Source organism: Salvelinus alpinus, chromosome 7, assembly GCF_045679555.1.
Source record: "Salvelinus alpinus chromosome 7, SLU_Salpinus.1, whole genome shotgun sequence".
NCBI classification, from domain to species: Eukaryota; Metazoa; Chordata; class Actinopteri; order Salmoniformes; family Salmonidae; genus Salvelinus; species Salvelinus alpinus.
In genome coordinates, this window is record NC_092092.1 from 53,097,583 (window position 1) to 53,116,517 (window position 18,935).

The 18,935-nt window shown below is 40.9% G+C and overlaps 1 protein-coding gene across 2 annotated transcripts in view; it reads left to right on the forward strand.

The window, feature by feature from the left end:
* Positions 1-3,967: 3,967 nt before the first annotated feature.
* LOC139581180 (polycomb group RING finger protein 3) overlaps positions 3,968-18,935 on the forward strand; it is a 40,063-nt gene continuing 25,095 nt past the window's right edge. The window contains exons 1-2 of one of the 2 annotated variants that reach the window (XM_071410670.1): positions 3,968-4,102; positions 12,254-12,367. The gene's annotated coding sequence lies outside the window, so the exon portion shown is untranslated. The remainder of the gene's footprint in view (positions 4,103-12,253; positions 12,368-18,935) is intronic. The other variant, XM_071410669.1, reaches the window with a different exon arrangement.

Below are 18,935 nucleotides of genomic sequence, written 5' to 3' on the forward strand. Positions count from 1 at the left end.
GAGTATGCTAAACTAGCTAGCTACATTTGCTAACTAAGTAAGTGAAACTGAAAGTGAAAAGAAAATGACAATCTCTCTTTCTCTCCTGCTTTTGGAAGAAATTAATTTGTTCAAAACCGTTCATCTACTGTTTTTCTCTCTCTTTGAGACAACTACTCACATTTTATGCACTGCAGTGCTAGCTAGCTGTAGCATATGCTTTCAGTACTAAACTGAGAAAAAAAAGAAACGGCCCTTTTTCAGGACACTGTCTTTCAAAGATAATTCGTAAGAATCTAAATAACTTCACAGATCTTCATTGTAAAGGGTTTAAACACTGTTTCTCATGCTTGTTCAATGAACCATAAACAATTAATGAACATGCACCTGTGGAACGGTCGTTAAGACACTAATAGCTTACAGACGGTAGGCAATTAAGGTCACAGTTAGGGAAAACTTAGGACACTAAAGAGGCCTTTCTACTGACTCTGAAAAACACCAAAAGAAAGATGCCCAGGATTCCTGAGGACTGCAGATGTGGCCAGGGCAATAAATTGCTATGTCTGTACTGTGAGACGCCTAAGACAGCGCTACAGGGAGACTGGACGGACAGCTGATCGTTCTCGCAGTGGCAGACCACGTGTAACAACACCTGTACATCCGAACATCACACCTGCGGGACAGGTACCGGATGGCAACAACAACTGCCCGAGTTACATCAAGAATGCACAATCCCTCCATCAGTGCTCAGACTGTCCGCAATAGGCTGAGAGAGACTGGACTATAGGCTTGTAGGCCTGTTGTAAGGCAGGTCCTCACCAGACATCACCGCCTATGGGCACAAACCCACCGTCGCTGGACCAGACAGGACTGGCAAAAAGTGCTCTTCACTGACGAGACGCGGTTTTGTCTCACCAGGGGTGATGATTGGATCCGCGTTTATCGTCAAAAGAATGAGCGTTACACCGAGGCCTGTAGTCTGGAGCGGGATCGATTTGGAAGTGGAGGGTCCATGGTCTGGGGCAGTGTGTCACAGCATCATCGGACTGAGCTTGTTGCCATTTCAGGCAATCTCAACGCTGTGCGTTACAGGGAAGACATCCTCCTCCCTCATGTGGTACCCTTCCAACAGGCACATCTTGTCATGACCCTCCAGCATGACATTGCCACCAGCCATACTGCTCGTTCTGTGCGTGATTTCCTGCAAGACAGGAATGTCAGTGTTCTGCCATGGCCAGCGAAGAGCCCGGATCTCAATCCCATCGAGCACGTCTGGGACCTGTTGGATCAGAGGGTGAGGGCTAGGGCCATTCCCCCCAGAAATGGCAAATCTGGTGCAGTCCATGAGGAGGAGATGCACTGCAGTACTTAATGCAGCTGGTGGCCACACCAGATACTGACTGTTACTTTTGATTTTGACCCCCCCCCCCCTTTGTTCAGGGACACATTATTCCATTTATGTTAGTCACATGTCTGTGGAACTTGTTCAGTTTATGTCTCAGTTGTTGAATCTTGTTAAGTTAATACAAATATTTACACATGTTAAGTTTGCTGAAAATTAACACAGTTGACAGTGAGAGGACGTTTCTTTTTTTGCTGAGTTTATATTAATTCTCTGATTCTTTGATTGGGTGGACAACATGTAAGTTCATGCTGCAAGAGCTCTAATAGGTTGGGGGACGTCCTCTGGAAGTTGTCATAATTACTGTGTAAGTCTATGGAAGGGGGTGGGAACCATGAGCCTTCTAGGTTTTGTACTGAAATCAATGTACCCAGAGGAGGACAGAAGCTAAGCCATGGGACTACAATACAGAGTGTGGTTGAGGCTTCTTTAGATCTTTGTTGCAAAACAGTGTGTTTTAATGAATTATTTGGTGACGTGAATATATTTTGTATAGTTTTATCTAAAAAGGATCACTTTTTAAACGTTTTACCGTTTTTATTTTTATGAAATTCACTGAGGGGGGTGGTCCACCCCTTCCTCCTCTGAGGAGACTCCGCTGATAGGCTGTCACATGTGTTGTCACATATGGATTTTCTTATGTCAATGTGTAGGCCACTGGAAGTGGCTAGTCAGGTTAACACAATTGATTAATAGGGGCTTTTCATTCTGGTGCTTGATTACTCATGTTAAGAATGTGTGTAGGACTACCTGTAAACTGTGTACCTATGTTGAAACATAATGAAATAGCAAATCTTCTCTGATAAGGTTTGACATAGTCTCCTGGCATTAGCCCTTTAATCTCCCTCTAAGCAGTTGGGTCCTTCCAGGAAGAAAGTGCCTTTTGCGTCCCTTTGATATATATGTAGTAGAAATTGTGCACCAATATTGCATTTTAAATTCCTGTTATATAAATGAAATGTCCTTTAATATAGACCACATGGACAATTTGATACATGTGATTTTTTTTTGCATATTTACTTGCTGAAGTGCCAAAAGTCAGCATTTTGACGTGTCCCTCCACATGTTTTTCTGACTTCAAGGAAGATTTTAACCCACTTAGTGCAGAAATGTCCATAAGTTTTACCATCATTGTAAAGGCCTAGTTACTTTGTTGCTTTGACAGTCATTTTTGAAGATTCATATTTATTTAACGCGATTAGTGATTAATTTACGTTTGTCCCTCATTTTAAGGTCAACTCTGTTACGTGAACTGAACTGTCATTTTAATATGGTGAAAATATTCCTTTTTAAATGATTTTTTTCTAAAGAAACATTGAACATGTAATTGTCAAAGAGTATCAAAGCAGGTGAGCTGGTTCTACTCTTTTTGGCCATTTTCTGGTGTTATGTGTAGGGAAACTGAGCGGGTTGAGCATAGGGCTCCCGAGTGGCGCAGCGGTCTAAGGCACTGCATCTCAGTGCAAGAGACATCACTACAATCCCTGGTTCAAATACAGGCTGTATCACCTCTGGCCGTGATTGGAAGTCCCATAGGGTGGTGCACATTTGGCCCAGTGTTGTCCGGATTTGGCTGGGGTAGGATGTCATTGTAAATAAGAAGTTATTCTTAACTGACTTTCCTAGTTAAATACAGATTACATAACATATCAACCATGTTACTCATATATAGATAGGCTAGAAATGTTTTAATAATTGCTATTTTTTGTGAAGCTTGCATTCAATTGCTCCTCCCTGTTGCAATCAACATTACCCCGTCACAAGGGGAGTTATGGCTGATTTAAGATGAAAACTCCAACCCTGTTACGGTCAACCCTGTTACTTTAATTGCCACCTTTTATAGTCATTTTTCTTAATTTAACCTCTGGAGATGTGAAAACATGTTTTTTATTAACTTGAACATGTGCTCTTTATGATAGAATGTTAAATACAGGTTAAATAAATTGCTTATCTTAACCAAATAGCACTAACCAACTGGCACTCTATTGGTGGAATGGCATAACGCTATTCTGAGTTATTGTCTGAATTAATAAAATGTTTGATTAATATGTTAAACTTGTTGGAGGACTTTTAAAATCTCCCCAAAAGAGCCCGGTCCTACTTAGAAACTCAATCCACATTGAACACATCTCAAACTTATTGGAAGTGTGATCACAGGGCCATTTATAAACACCCTATCTTGCAGTAATATTAAATAAATATGCTCTTTTTGTCAACATCATTCTACATCAGGGTACATTTTAGCACAAGCATCCACCTTTTACTTTTGACATCCTAATGTGCTACATCTCAGACATCAATGTATAGTGTTATCATCATCAAATTGACTGCGATGACATAGATAACTCCTAATACAGTAGTGGGCTATTAGCAAATAAATTATTCTGACAACATAGTCCCCAGGTCTTGCCCACAAATTACCCTCGATTTCATTGTGTGTTTTTTGGGGGAATTTCCCGGAATTCTAAAATGTATAGAAATGTATCAAAATAGTGAATTATTTTAAATGAATGGGGCGCTCCCTACAATGTTACCTATTCGTCTACTCTCGTTCAACGATCCTCCTCCCCCTCGACTAATCAGCGCATGCTCAGCAAAGCTCCAAATGGTGTTTCGGCCTGTTTCGGTATTGCCCGGACATTTTCGCCTCTTTGTTTTACCGATAGTGCATTTAACTCGCGTTCAACCCAATATCCAGCGGACTGTACTGTTCCCAAACAGGTTAGTTCGTTTGACTTGAAATATTTTAGGCGTATTAATGCATTAATGCGTCTTTTATTGATTTATGGCTGCGATTTGTATTGTTCTTATTCATTTGTGTCTGTGTCTTTTCCGCTTGGTGGTATGGACATGCCATACGTGTTGTTGTATGTGCCAATGTTGTAGTGTATGGCGGCGCCGGGCCCTGCAGTTAGGCACCGGGATCCTTTTCAAGGAAGAGTGCATTATACGGGAGGGTTTGGATAGCAGCGAAGCACGCTTTTTGTTCTTTAGGAAGGGAGCTCTCGTAGACGCTCACATGTCTCCCATAATATTTGTGTTGTTTGGAGAGACCAATCTTTCCCATTGCCTGGAATGTTCTTGAAAAACCATGGTCCAACATTAACGCCTTCGGGTTTCGAAAGTTCGGTGTTAAATGCACGATGGTGTAGTTGTCGCCACATGATTTAATCTAGACAAAAGAAAGTTATTGCTTTTTAGGGGCTATTACGGCCCCGTCTGACTGTATGGAGCTGTTACATTGTGGGGTTTTGGTGAAGGGACGAGCCAACAAGTCTCTCTTTCGGTAGATTGATGTCTTGTAATCAGGGACAGCAATATGTAAATTACTCTGTGGGACATGGCACAATATAGCAATATAAGTGGCAACAAGCTAAACATAGGTGGGTTTTCCTGACTTCAGACTATATGGATTCAATGGTTTATGACTTGCATAATAACACAAGGCAGATCACAAAGGCAGACAGGAACAAAATGACTAAACTTTTATTGTAGCATGACCTACTTTGCTTTTTAAGTAATAAATATATCTAAACATGAACAGCTTCTTCATTCCCGGTTGTCTTAAATTGTTTGATCAGGGAAAAATTGCAGAGAGCCATTGGCTATTTTCAATATTGTTGGTCATGAAACCTACCTTAGATCAATTAAGAAGGCTGATCTTCTCTTCATAACAGCCTTTGTTATGAACAGTAACATAAATAAAAAACTCACACTTTACAAAGAACTAAGGAATCCATACAAAGATTCCACATGTTGATGGCCCCTTGACAGTGGTGTAACTACTGGCCATTAGGCTACAGCTTTGTGGCAGTCTCTCTATCCATGATGCTATGGCTAGTATGCCCAGCTGTGTATAGAATAGCCCACATGTAAAGCTGTTCTTATACCTGTGGTAACGCTGTAATTAGCCTACTACCACATCGACCTTGTTGTTACATTTAATTACATTGTAATGTAGTTTAGTTTGTTTTGGTCATAATACAAGTGTTAGGGCTATAAATAAGTGTTGCTGAAATGCCAAAATACAAACTATTAGGGGAATCTACCAATATTTTTGGGGATTTGGTTCAATTCCATTCAGTTCCATTCTTTCCACCTTCTTTGTCAAGGTGTGTTGACTGTTGTTAATGAGGATCGCCGATCAGTGACCAGCAGAGCAAAACAACAGATGGACAAGAAACCAGATATCACCTCTTTGAACCATATCTCACTTCATCCCTTCTTTGAAATGATGTCAGCATATGCAGACACATGCAAAAGGGAACACACGATGTTGGTTATAGACCTTGTGAATGGACAAATCCTATTCATTTTGAGAACAAGACCAGACCTACTCAACATCCTGCACTATGTGTAGGAGTTTCTCTACACTCGTGAGTGGATTACACCCATAGAGGGAAGTAGGTCCTAACTGTATCAGTTTACTACCCTGACTGTTGCTGTTGTATGCCAACATCCTGAAAAACTGGTTCACACAACCGATTGTGCTAATCCAGTGGTTTTCACTCACTGTACACACACACACACACACACACACACACACACACACACACACACACACACACACACACACACACACACACACACACACACACACACACACACACACACACACACACACACACACACACACACACTGATCAAGATTTAGGGAACAGATGATCCACTGGCTGTTGCTTTCTGAGTTTGACAGATGGGGCTAGTTCGCCTGTTGATGCTTACCCAGGCCATGGTATATGGCCTATCATTCATGCATTTAGCAAAATCTCTAAATTCTAGTTAACTGGTGGGCACTGGACTGAATCCAGGAACACTTGCCAATTTGAAAGTGGTAATGTGAAGGCTTTGTGAAGCAATTCAAGTAACCCAATCCCAAATCACCCACTATACCCTACGTCCTATATTCTTGTGGACGTCTGCGAGGAGTACATTGTCAGTGTGTCACTATAGCTTGTTACCCCATTATTGCCATGTTATTACCACTTTAGTCTGTGTCGTAATGTAAAGTACTATCCTAAATTCTGTAAGGAGACATTTCAACTGTGTGTTAGATGGGCTTTCAGATGGGCTAAAATGGTCAAATTAAGAATGTTTAGGCTGTGTTCATGAACCGAATAGGCGGTGACTTGCTTATGTAGTGCCACTGCCAACCCTAGTTGTGTAACGGCTGTTAGTTAAGGTTCTGTTTTAGGATTTGTTAGTTTACAACTAACTGCCTTTTAGTCTTACGTCTGAATATAGCTTTGTGATTTCGTTAAACAATGGCAAGAGGGCTGTACAATATTTCCACTAGTACACTCCTGTCTACAGTAGGCCTAGTTGTTTCATCCTGTGTAAAGGGATGCCTTACCAATGATGCAAATCACAGTCTCATTGCACTGTTTACATGCAACACATTTTTCTCTTTCCTACTCTCAAAGAACTTATAGAACCTTCAAATGGCTTCAAATGGCTGTTTGCTCCTAATTGCTTCACCCCCCCCCCCGGCATTTACTTTGCTGATTGAAACGAATTCCATGACAGGAAATACATCAATGTTTTGTACCAGAAGTCATTGAAATTCCTAGTTTTTTAAAGTGAGGTGAAAGTTGTATGTATTTTTCAAATGGTTTTTGGCTGCATCTGTTGATGCACCGTCCACCTTCCACCTCACGCATAGTGTCACGCCTATACCAGCCCCCCCCCCAACTTACAGATTCGACAGTATATGTTTTAGTTGAAAAATACAAAATGTACTTTATGTCAAGACTCAAAGGTTTAAATTTGTCGCGATAACGCAAAGGTGAAAACAAGCATGTGCTGAGGGACCCCTGATATAGCATAAAGGAATTGGGTACGTTATTGAAATCCACGCTGAAATACAGAGGCAGTAGCACAAGACACATTATGAGAGCATTGTTATAGACTGAACATGTAGGCCTAAGTGTAAATTACACTATGCTGACATCTTGGACATCCTCTACAAGACACATTTAAAGACAAATAGGCCTAAGCCCAGTGCCTCTGAAGAGGGCCTCTAGCTATCTAGCAATGCGATTCAAGGGAAACCCAACCGCTTGACCAAAGTTCACCTTAACCGGAGGAAAGGTTATCGGTGTATAAAACAATAATAGCTGTTCCTGATAGGTGATAGGGTCTAGTGTAAACAAACGGTGATAGCTGAAACTTTGTTAGCTGAGAAGTTGTCGCCTTGCTTCTTAGTTAATGAAAGACAACAACATGGCTCAACAGAACCTGAGGGAACCCGCATTTCCTTGTTCACTCCTTATCTCCTCCTCCTGTCTCACTCCTGTTGCAGTAGTCTGATGCAGCTGCTGCTGCTGATGATAGGGTTTATTCACAAGCTCCTTGACTATGTGTGTGTTCCTGCGCACTACCCAAGATCAATGTCTCAATCTACAGCAGTCACTGTCCATTACATTACCCCGTACCTAAACTGGCCAGGGAATCAGCTAGGGCCTAAACGCACCACACTGTTTGACAAGTGCGGTCAATTCTGAGGATTTCCTCATGCTAGTCCATGTCATATCGCGTGCATGTTTCTAGCTGTGTTCCACCAATCGGGCAACTCCACTTCACAAACCAAAATGGTCACACCATTTTCATAACTCATTATTCCGATTTGGCCACTGCATGACACATAACAACACATAAGAAGGCTTTCTGGCATCTCATCACATTAGTGCAGCTTGCTTCACATTTGAACACTTGTTTGGTCTGTCTATCCCTCCTGGCACCAACTCTCATTCATGAGTCAGTTGGGACCATCAGAGAGCATTTAGAAGGGTAGAATAAACAGTGTGTGTGTGTGTGTGTGTGTGCACGTGCGCCTGTGTGTGTGTATGAAGTGAATCCAATGCATCAGCCACAACAAGAGTGTTCTCCTGGCTGCCTCTGCTGATACAGGCCTCAGTGTCTGACTCCCAGGCTGTCACCCAGTCTACACTGGACCCAAACACTCCACTGCCCACAGGCTGCCAACAGGGTCTCTTTGTGCCTGTGTGTGTGTTTGCATGTGTGTGTGTTTGTTGCCAAATTTCAATTGAGAATTTACCCCAGTGTTTTACCCAAAGGCTCAGACTTTTCTGTTTCCATCTATGCCGGCCGGCACCCGTGTTTCACTGGGCCATGACTCCGGCAGACCTGCTCTAAGGCAAGGCCCTGGTTACTTTTCAGCCTGCATTTACATAACAAGGCTAACTGTGAACTTTAACACCTTCTCACAAAGCAACAGTCTTGAATGATGGAGAGGTTGTTGATTCTGCTCGCCACAAGTCTTTAGTGTCACACTCCTGATGGAAACACAATAAAATACTTAATTCTTACTTTAGAATATGGTGGTGGATCTTTGATGTTATGGGGTTAGTTTGCTTCCACTGGTCCTGGGGCCCTTGTTAAGGTCAACAGCATCATGAACTTTACCCAGTACCAGGAACCCCGTCCATTCAGCCAGCGGGGTTTTCTGTCCATCGTGCTGATGGGAAGAAAGAACTCCCAGAGAAAAATAAAGGAGGGTGGGTTTGTTTCATGATTAACAACTCATGGTGTGATTGTAGTAAGGTACAGGAACTCAAGACCTTTTGTTCTCCCGATCTGGAATACCTCACCTTCAAATGCCGACCGCATCACCTTCGAAGAGAATTTTCTCCAGTCATCGTCACTGCCGTGTATATTCCCCCCAAGCTGACACTGGGTCCACTCTCAAGGAACTACACTGGACTATGTTCAAACTGGAAACCGCATATTCTGAGGCCGCATTTATTGTAGCTGGGGGACTTTAATAAAGGAAATCTGAGGAAAATGCTACCGAAATTCTATCAACACATCTCCTGTGCTACATGCGCAACATGGACCCTGGATCATTGCTACTCACCCTTCTGGGATGGCTACAAGGCCCTCCCCCAGCCTCCCTTCAGCAAATGATATCACGCTTCCATTCTGCTCCTCCCCATTTATAGGCAGAAACTTAAACAGGAAGCTCCCGTGGTAAGTACTGTTCAACGTTGGTCTGACCAATCGGAATCTATGCTTCAAGATTGTTTTCATCACGTGGACTGGGGTATTGTATCGATGTATACAGTGACTCAGTGATGGGGTTAATCAATAAGTGCATAGAGGATGTTGTTCCCACTGTGATGATTAGAACTTATCTAAACCAAAAACCGTGGATAGAGGGTAGAGGTCGACCGATTATGATTTTTCAAATGGGATACCGATACTGATTATTGGAGGACCAAAAAAAGCCGATACCGATTAATCGGCCGATTTTTATACATATATTTGTAATAATGACAATTACAACAATACTGAATGAACACTTATTTTAACTTAATGTAATACATAAATAAAATCTATTAGTCTCAAATAAATAATGAAACATGTTCAATTTGGTTTAAATAATGCAAAAACACAGTGTTGGAGAGGAAAGTAAAAGTGCAATATGTTCCATGTAAAAAAGCTAACGTTTAAGTTCCTTGCTCAGAACATGAGAACATAACCCATAACATAATCCGGAACCGTTCCGTATTTTATCGAACAGGTGGCAACCCTAAGTCTAAATATTGCTGTTACATTGCACAACCTTCAATGTTATGTCATAATTATGTAAAATTCAGGCAAATTAATTTTGGTCTTTGTTAGGAAGAAATGGTCTTCACACAGTTCGCAACGAGCCAGGCGGCCCAAACTGCTGCATATATCCTTACTCTGCTTACACTGAACACAAGAGAAGTGACACAATTTCAGGCACCACATTGATTATATGCAACGCAGGACAAGCTAGTTAAACTAGTAATATCATCAACCATGTGTAGTTAACTAGGGATTATGTCAAGATTGATTGTTTTTTATAAGATAAGTTTAATGCTAGCTAGCAACTTACCATGGCTCCTTGTTGCCTGCACTCGCGTAACAGGTGGCCAGCCTGCCACGCAGTCTCCTTGTGGATTGCAATATAATCGGCCATAATCAGCGTCCAAAAATTCAGATGACCGATTGTTATGAAAACTTGAAATCGGCCCTGATTAATCGGCCATTCCGATTAATCAGTCGACCTCTAATAGAGGGCATCATTTGTGCAAAACTGAAAGCGCAAACCACCACATTTAACCATGGCAAGGTGGCTGGGAACATGGACATGTACAAATAGATTAGCTATGACCTCTGCAAGACAATGCAACGGCTCAGACACGAGATGTATGTGGCAGGGGCTCCAGACAATCACAGATTATAAAGGGAAAACCAGCCACGTCGTGGACACCTACTCCACGTTCCTGGACGAGCTAAACACCTTATCCCGCTTCGAGAAGAACAACATTGAGCCCCATTGGGCCCCTAACGCTTACGAGGACTGTGTGCTCTCATTATCTGTGGCCGACGCGAGTAAGTCATTTAAGCCTGTTAACCCTCGCAAGGCTGCCGGCCCAGACGGCATCCCAAGCCGCGTCCTCAGAGCATGTGCAGACCAGCTGGCTGGAGTGTTTACGGACATATTCAATCTCTCCATATTCCAGTCTCTGTTGTCCCAACTTTCTTTAAGATGTCCACCATTGTTCCTGTACCCAAAAAAGCGAATGTAACTGAACTAAATGATTCTCGTCCCATAGCACTCACTTCTGTCATCATGAAGTGCTTTGAGAGGCCAGTTAAGGACCATATAACCTCCACCTTACTTGACACCCTAGACCCACTACAATTCACATATCACCCCAATAGATCCACGGGCAACGCAATCACCATTGCACTGCACACTGCCCTATCTCACCTGGACAAGATAAATACCTATTTAAGAATTCTGTTCATCGACTACAGCTCAGCCTTCAACACCAGAGTGCTCTCCAAGCTCATCACTAAGCTCTGGGCCCTGGATCTGAATCCCTCCCTGTGCAACTGGGTCCTGGATTTCCTAATGGGCGAACACCAAGTGGTAAAAGTGGGCAACTACACCGCCGCCACGCTGAACCTCAACATGGGGTCCCAACAGGGGTGTGTACTCAGCCCCTCTTGTACTCCTTGTTCACCCATGACTGCGAGCCACGCATGTCTCCAACTCAAGAATCAAGTTGGCTGGCTACACAACAGTGGTAGGCCTGATTACCAACAATGATCAGACAACTTACAGGGAGGAGGTGAGAGCCCTGGCAGAGTGGTTCCAGGAAAATAACCTCAAACGAAGCAGCTGATCGAGACGGCAGAAAGAGCAGTCCCCCATCCACATCGACAGGGCCACAGTGGATAGGGTCAAAAGCTACAAGTTCTTCGGTGTGCACACCACTGACAACCTGACAAGGTCTCTTCACACAGACAGCGTGGTAAAGAAGGCATAACAGACTGAAACAGGTTGTCCTTTAGGATTTGCTCTATTCCGTTCCTTTTTATCCCCCCCCAAAAATCCCTAGTCCTTGCCGATGAGAAGCATACCCATAAAATGATGCAGCCACCACCATGCTTGAAAATATGAAGAGTGGTTCTCAGTGATGTGTTGTATTTGCCCCAAACATAACGCTTTTGTATTCAGGATATAAAGTTTATTTCTTTGCCACATTTTTGGCAGTTTTACTTTAGTGCCTTTTTGCAAACAGGATGCATGTTTTGGAATATTTGTATTATGTACAGGCTTCCTTCTGTCATTTAGGTTGGTATTGTGGAGTAGCCATTCAACTCTGTAACTGATTTAAAGTCACCATTGGCCTCATGCGTAAATCTCCGAGTGGTTTTATTTCCTCTCCAGCTATTGAGTTAGGAAGAACGCCTGTATCTTTGTAGTGACTGGGTGTGTTGATACACCATCCAACGTGTAATTAATAACTTCACCATGCTCAAAGGGATATTCAATGTCTGCTTTATTTTTCTTTACCCATCTACCAATAGGTGCCCTTCTTTGCGAGGCACTGGAAAACCTCCCTGGTCTTTGTGGTTGAATCTGTGTTTGAAATTCACTGCTTGACTGAGGGACCTTACCGGTGTGTGGGGTACAGAGATGAGGTAGGCATTCACAAATCATGTTAAATACTATTATTGCACTCAGAGGGAGTCCATGCAACTTATTATGTAACTTGTTAAGCATATGTTTACTCCTGAATTTATTTAGTCTTGCTATAGCAAAGGGGTTGAATACTTATTGACTCAAGACAGTTCAGGTTTTCATATTTTATTCATTTGTAAACATTTCTAGAAACATAATTCCACTTTAACATTTTGGGGTATTGTGTGTAGGCCAGTGACACAAAATATCAATTTAAATTGATTTTAAATTCAGGCTGTAACACATCAAAATGTGGGAAAAGGCAAGGGGTGTGAATACTTTCTGAAGGCACTGTATATACTGTATTCTAGTCATTGAACACTGGTCACATTAATAATGTTTACATGTTTTGGGTGCTGGAGTATTGAAAACAGGGGATCCAATACCTTTGACCCCTATCTTTTTTAGATCTTTAAATATTACTTAATTAACAAAATGTCTTTCTCTGAGCAATTGCATTGGTATAACCTAATATAATAAGTAAATGTTTTGGAGCATACACTATAACTCAGTATTTGTATGACTTATTTGAGTCTTTTTTGCTAATCTTTTTCAAGGGATCCAATCATTCCGTACTCCACTGTATATTAGGCAAAGCCTTTATTTGTTTTTGCCAAAATAAAGAAGAACCCTGGAGTAAACACTCTAACTTTAAGCACCAGCTGTCAGAGCAGCTCACAGATCACTGCACCTGTACATTGCCCATCTGTACATAGCCCATCCAACTACCTCATCCCCTATACTGTTTTTTTGTTGTTGCTCCTTTGCACCCCAATATCTCTACATGCACATTCATCTGCACATCTATCACTCCAGTGTTTATATTGCCTTATCTCCTCACGTCTTACCTCCCTTATCTTACCTCATTTGCACACACTGTAAATAGATTTTTCTATTGTATTATTGACTGTATGTTTGTTTGTTCCATGTGTAACTCTGTTGTTGTTTGTGTTGCACTGCTTTGCTTTATCTTGGCCAGGTCGCAGTTGTAAATGAGAATTTCTTCTCAACTGGCCTACCTGGTTGAATAAATAAATTAGGCATACAAAGTATATTTAAAGCAAGTGATTCCACACAGTATAAGGTGCTTCCACACCTGAATTGATTTTTTTACTTTAAAAGTATGCCAAACAAAATCCATTGATTGCAAAGTTAAACAACCCATACAACATACAAAGACTACCTTTAACAATTTCCACTGAACATTTTATAAAAACACATTTACCCGAAGAACAGTGCAAATGTAAAGTTTGGTAACAGAATGACAGTAAAATCTCCCTCGGTTTTATGTGACCATGTTTTCCAAAAACTCTGAAATATTTATTCCGAATTAAGATTCAAAGATGTTTTACAGAAAGAATAGGGTGTCAAATATGATATGACACCTTGAGTTTGAAAAAATATCTCTTTTGATTATTGATCTACAGTAAGTGAAGTGGATTAACTCCCGGTAACAATGTTTCTACAGGTGTCTTCGTCCAAGACGTTAGTGAACATTGCCCAGTTGTTTGTGTTAGAGATGTGAGAATACAAAAATCTAAGCCTCGTGTCATCACAAAGAGGAACTTTAAAAACATCAGTGAATAGGCTTTTTTACATTCTTTATTTTAGTCACCTTGATTGTGTTTCGGCTATCCCTGAACCTGATGTAGCTTTCTGCCTTTTTGAAGATGTCTTCAAAACTATTGTGGATAATCATGCTCCCTTCAAAAAACGAAGGGTTAAAGGCAGATCGAATTATCAGAAGTCATTTTCATCCTCTCTGCCACAACAAATTAATTCAGACACTGGCCTCATTACGGAAAAAAATGCTATCATTGATGCATTTAATCACCATTTTATTTCAGCGGGCTATCTCTTTGAAATAAATTCTAAGCCTATTCACAATGAAATTGCGCTGGATACTGATAGGGGAAACTTGCTGAATGATCAGAGAAATGATAGTGAAAGCTTTTCTTTTAGGCTATTTACAGAAAAATAAGTACTGGATGCTTTACTAGCAATAGATAAGAAGGAATCCACAGGGGTCGATTAATTGGATCCCGGTCTGCTTAAGCGCTCATCGTTTTTTGCTCAAAACCCCACATTTTTTTATTTAAAATTGTTATCAGGAAATATTCCAAAGGTATGGAAATCAGCTCTTGTGCTGCCACCCCATAGGGGCGGGGATAGTAGTGATCTTAATAATTGTTGCCCCATTTCAAGGCTTCCTTGTCAAGATAAGATTCTTGAATCTTTGGTAAATGTAAAACTTTGCTCTTTTTTATCTGAGAAATGTATTTTGAATGTGGTGAAATTTTTAGCCTGGGCATATCACTATTACAGCAACCACTTTAGTTGTCAATGATCTTGTCAATGCTTTAGACACTACAATGAATTGTGCTGCTTTGTTTGTGGACCTGTCAAAAGCTTTTGATACTGTTGATCATGCTATTTCATTAAATAAATTGACCTTGATAGGCCTCATGGCCTGTTCATGGTTTCATGATTATCTTAGTGACAGAATTGTGTTAAACAAATCAAAATATATTTTAGATTTTAGATTCTTCAAAGTAGCCCCCCTTTGCCTTGATGACAGCTTTGCACACTCTTGGTATTCTCTCAACCAGCTTCACCTTGAATGCTTTTCCAACAGTCTTGAAGGAGTTCCCACATGTGCTGAGTACTTGTTGGCTGCTTTTCCTTCACTCTGCAGTCCAACTCATCCTAAACCATCTCAATTGTTTGAGTTTGGGTGATTTGTGGAGGCCAGGCCATTTGATGCAGCACTCCATCACTCTCCTTCTTGTTCAAATAGTCCTTACACAACCTGGAGGTGTATTGAGTCACTGTCCTGTTGAATAACAAATGATAGTCCCACTAAGCGCAAACCAGATGGGATGGTGTATCGCTGCAGAATGCTGTGGTAGCCATGCTGGTTAAATGTGCCTTGAATTCTAAATAAATCACATAGAGTCTCACCAGTAAAGCACCTCCACACCATCACACCTCCTCCTCCATGCTTCACGGTGAGAACCACACACGCAGAGATCATCCGTTCACCTACTCTGCGTCTCACAAAGACAAGGCAGTTGGAACCAAAAATCTCAATTTTGGACTCAACAGACCAAATGACAGAATTCCACCGGTCTAATGTCCATTGCTCGTGTTTCTTGGCCCAGGCAAGTTTTTTCTTCTTATTGGCGCCCTTCAGTAGTGGTTTCTTTGCAGCGATTCGACCATGAAGGCCTGGTTCACACAGTCTTCTCTGAACAGTTGATGTTGAGATATGTCTGTTACTTGAACTCTGTGAAGCATTTATTTGGGCTGCAATCTGAGGTGCAGTTAACTCTAATGAACTTATACTCTGTAGCAAAGGTAACTCTGGGTCTTCCTTTCCTGTGGTGGTCCTCATGAGAGCCAGTTTCATCATGGCGCTTGAAACTTTCAAAGTTCTCAATATTTTCCACGTTAAATGACCTTCATGTCTTAAAGTAATGATGGACTGTTGTTTCTCTTGGTATATTTGAGCTGTTATTGCCATAATATGGACATGGTATTTGATCACATAGGGCCATCACAACATAACTGATTGTCTCAAATGCATTAAGGAAAGAAATTCCACAAATTAACTTTTAACAAGTCACAACTGTTAATTGAAACACATTCCAGGTGACTACTTCATGAAGCCGGTTGAGAGAATGCTAAGAGTGTGCAAAGCTGTCATAAAGGCAAAGGGTGGCTACTTTGAAGAATCTAAAATATATTTTGACTTTTTTGGTTACTATATGATTCCATATGTGTTAGTTCATAGTTTTGATGTCTTCACTATTATTCTACAAAAAAAATGTAAAAATAAAGAAAAACCCATGAATGTGTAGGTGTGTCCAAACTTTTGACTGGTACTGTACATGTAGATAGGTGTAAAGTGACTATGCATAGATAATAAACATTGAGTAGCAGCAGCGTAAAAAAAGGGGAGGTCAATGCAAATAGTCAGGGTAGCCATTTTATTAGTTGTTCAGCAGTCTTATGGTTTGGGGGTAGAAGCTGTTAAGAAGTTTTTTGACCTAGACTTGTTGCTCTGGTACCGCTTGCTGTGCAGTAGCAGAGAGAACAGTCTATGATTAGCATGGCTGGAGTCTTTGGCAATTTCTAGGGCCATTTTCTGACACGGCCTGGTATAGAGGTCCTTGATGGCAGGAAGCTTTGCCCCAGTGATGTACTGGGCCGTACACTCTACCCTCTGTAGCACCTTGCCGTCAGATGCCTAGCAGTTTCCATACCAGTCCGTGATGCAACCAGTCAGGATGCTCTTGATGGTGCAGCTGTAGAACTTTTTGAGGATCTGAGGGCCTGTCAGGACCCGGTTACGAACTTGGGTCTCCGGTGTGAGAAACAGTCACTTAGTAAACTGAGCCACTAATAGTCGGCAGAACCCAGAAGATGAGGCAGACACAGCAGTACTAGAGACGGTGGTTTAATAAGTAAAAAGGAAAAGATCTTCAAGCAAAAAATATAAATCCACAACGTCAAAAGTAATTCCAAGAGAAAAAATGTATATCCTCCAAGACACAAGGAAAAATCCACAAAGTGGTAAGAACAGCAGGGAAAAAACAAACCTCAAAAGAATAATCAAAAATAAACAAGAACAAAACCAGAGTACCTCAAGAAAATCCAACTAGAGAAACAAATGTTCACAGCATGGCTGGGGCTGGGTGCTAACATACAAACACAGAGCAAAGAACTGAGGAACACTAAGGGTTTAAATACTTTCAAGGGAAATGAGGCACAGGTGCAAATAATAACTGGAACAAGGGAAAAAACAAAAGGGTCAAAAAAGCACAATGGGGGCATCTAGTGACCAAAACCTGAACAATCCTGGCCAAATCCTGACAAGGGCCAATGCCAAATCTTTTCCGTCTCCCGACGGGGAATAGCCATTGTCGTGCCCTCTTCACGACCATCTTGGTTTTGTTGGACCATAATAGTTTGTTGTTGATTGTTGATGTGGACAACAAGGAACTTGAAGCTCTCAACCTGCTCCACTACAGCCCAGTCGATGAAAATGGGGTGTGCTCGTCCCGCCTTGTATACACAAGTAATTATGACAAATAAACTAAATTCAGAAAGGTTATGTGTTACAGTAATGAGAAATTACAAATACATCTGTTCAATTACATTTTAAATGTATTTGTTTTCATTTATTTGTGTTATGCCTAACTCAGGCCTTTTCATTTGGTGAGCAATGTAAAAACATATTAGCAATTGATTTGTTTATTACTTTTTGGAACATTGAAACTATTATGGTAATGAGCATTTTTTAATTGGTAGTTGTGGAAATTGTGGTAAAATGCATAATATCTGATCAATAAACATAACAGTGCCTTCAGAAAGTATTCACACCCCTTGATTTTTTCCACATTCTGTTGTGTTACAGACAGAATTTTGTGTCACTGGCAAACACACAATACCTCATAATGTCGAACAAGAATTATGTTTTTAGATTTAAAAAACCCAAATGAATTAAAAATGAAAGCTGAAATGTCCTTCCAACACATCACTGAGTACCACCCTTCATATTTTCAAGTTATGGGTATGCTTGTCATTGGCAAGGACTAGGGATTTTTTGGGGGGGGGGGGGGGGGCAGAATAAAAAAATAAAATAATAGATAAAAAGAAACAGAATAGAGCTTAGCACTGAAAAAATCCTAGAGGAAAACCTGGTTCGGTCTGCTTTCCAACAGACACTGGGAGACAAATTCATCTTTCAGCAGGACAATAACCTAAAACGCAAGGCCAAATCTACACCGGATTTGCTTACCAAGACGACATTGAATGTTCCTGAGTGGCTTGGTTACAGTTTTGACTTAAATCTGCTTGGAAATCTATGGCAAGACTTGAAAATGCCTGTCTAGTAATGATCAACAACCAACTTGACAGATTTATATATTTTTAATATTGTGCAAAGCTCTTAGATGCTTACCCAGATGTATTGACTCAGGGTTGTGAATACTTGTGTAAATAAGATATTTTTATATTTAATTTCCAATAAATTTGCAAAACTTCTATGAACATGTTTACACTTTGTCATTATGGTGTAGTGTGTGTAGATGTGTGAGAGGGGAAAAGAATCACACCGTAACACAACAAAATGTGGAATAAGTCAATGGGTTGAATACTTTCTGAAGGCACTGTAACTACAGATCTTAATTTTAGGGATCCAAGAGGAATTATAGTGCCAGTGTTGTGATGTTTTGTCATAAAAGATCAACGTTCTCAGATTCATGATCTGCAAATTAAAAATTAAAAAGTCACTCAGGATGTTCATGTTTTAGTTTTCACAATGATGTGACGTCCCGAGAGGAACAGCTTTATTCATTAGCACCTCCGATACACCGTAAATATTCTGAATTGAAAAGAGCAATTTAAACACCATATGTCAACACTAATTCCAGAGGATACAGACTACCAGTTCCAGCATCAATCACATTGCATGTGCATTAAGGAGGACAATAGTTATAGGCTTAGTTCATGCAGACCAGTTTG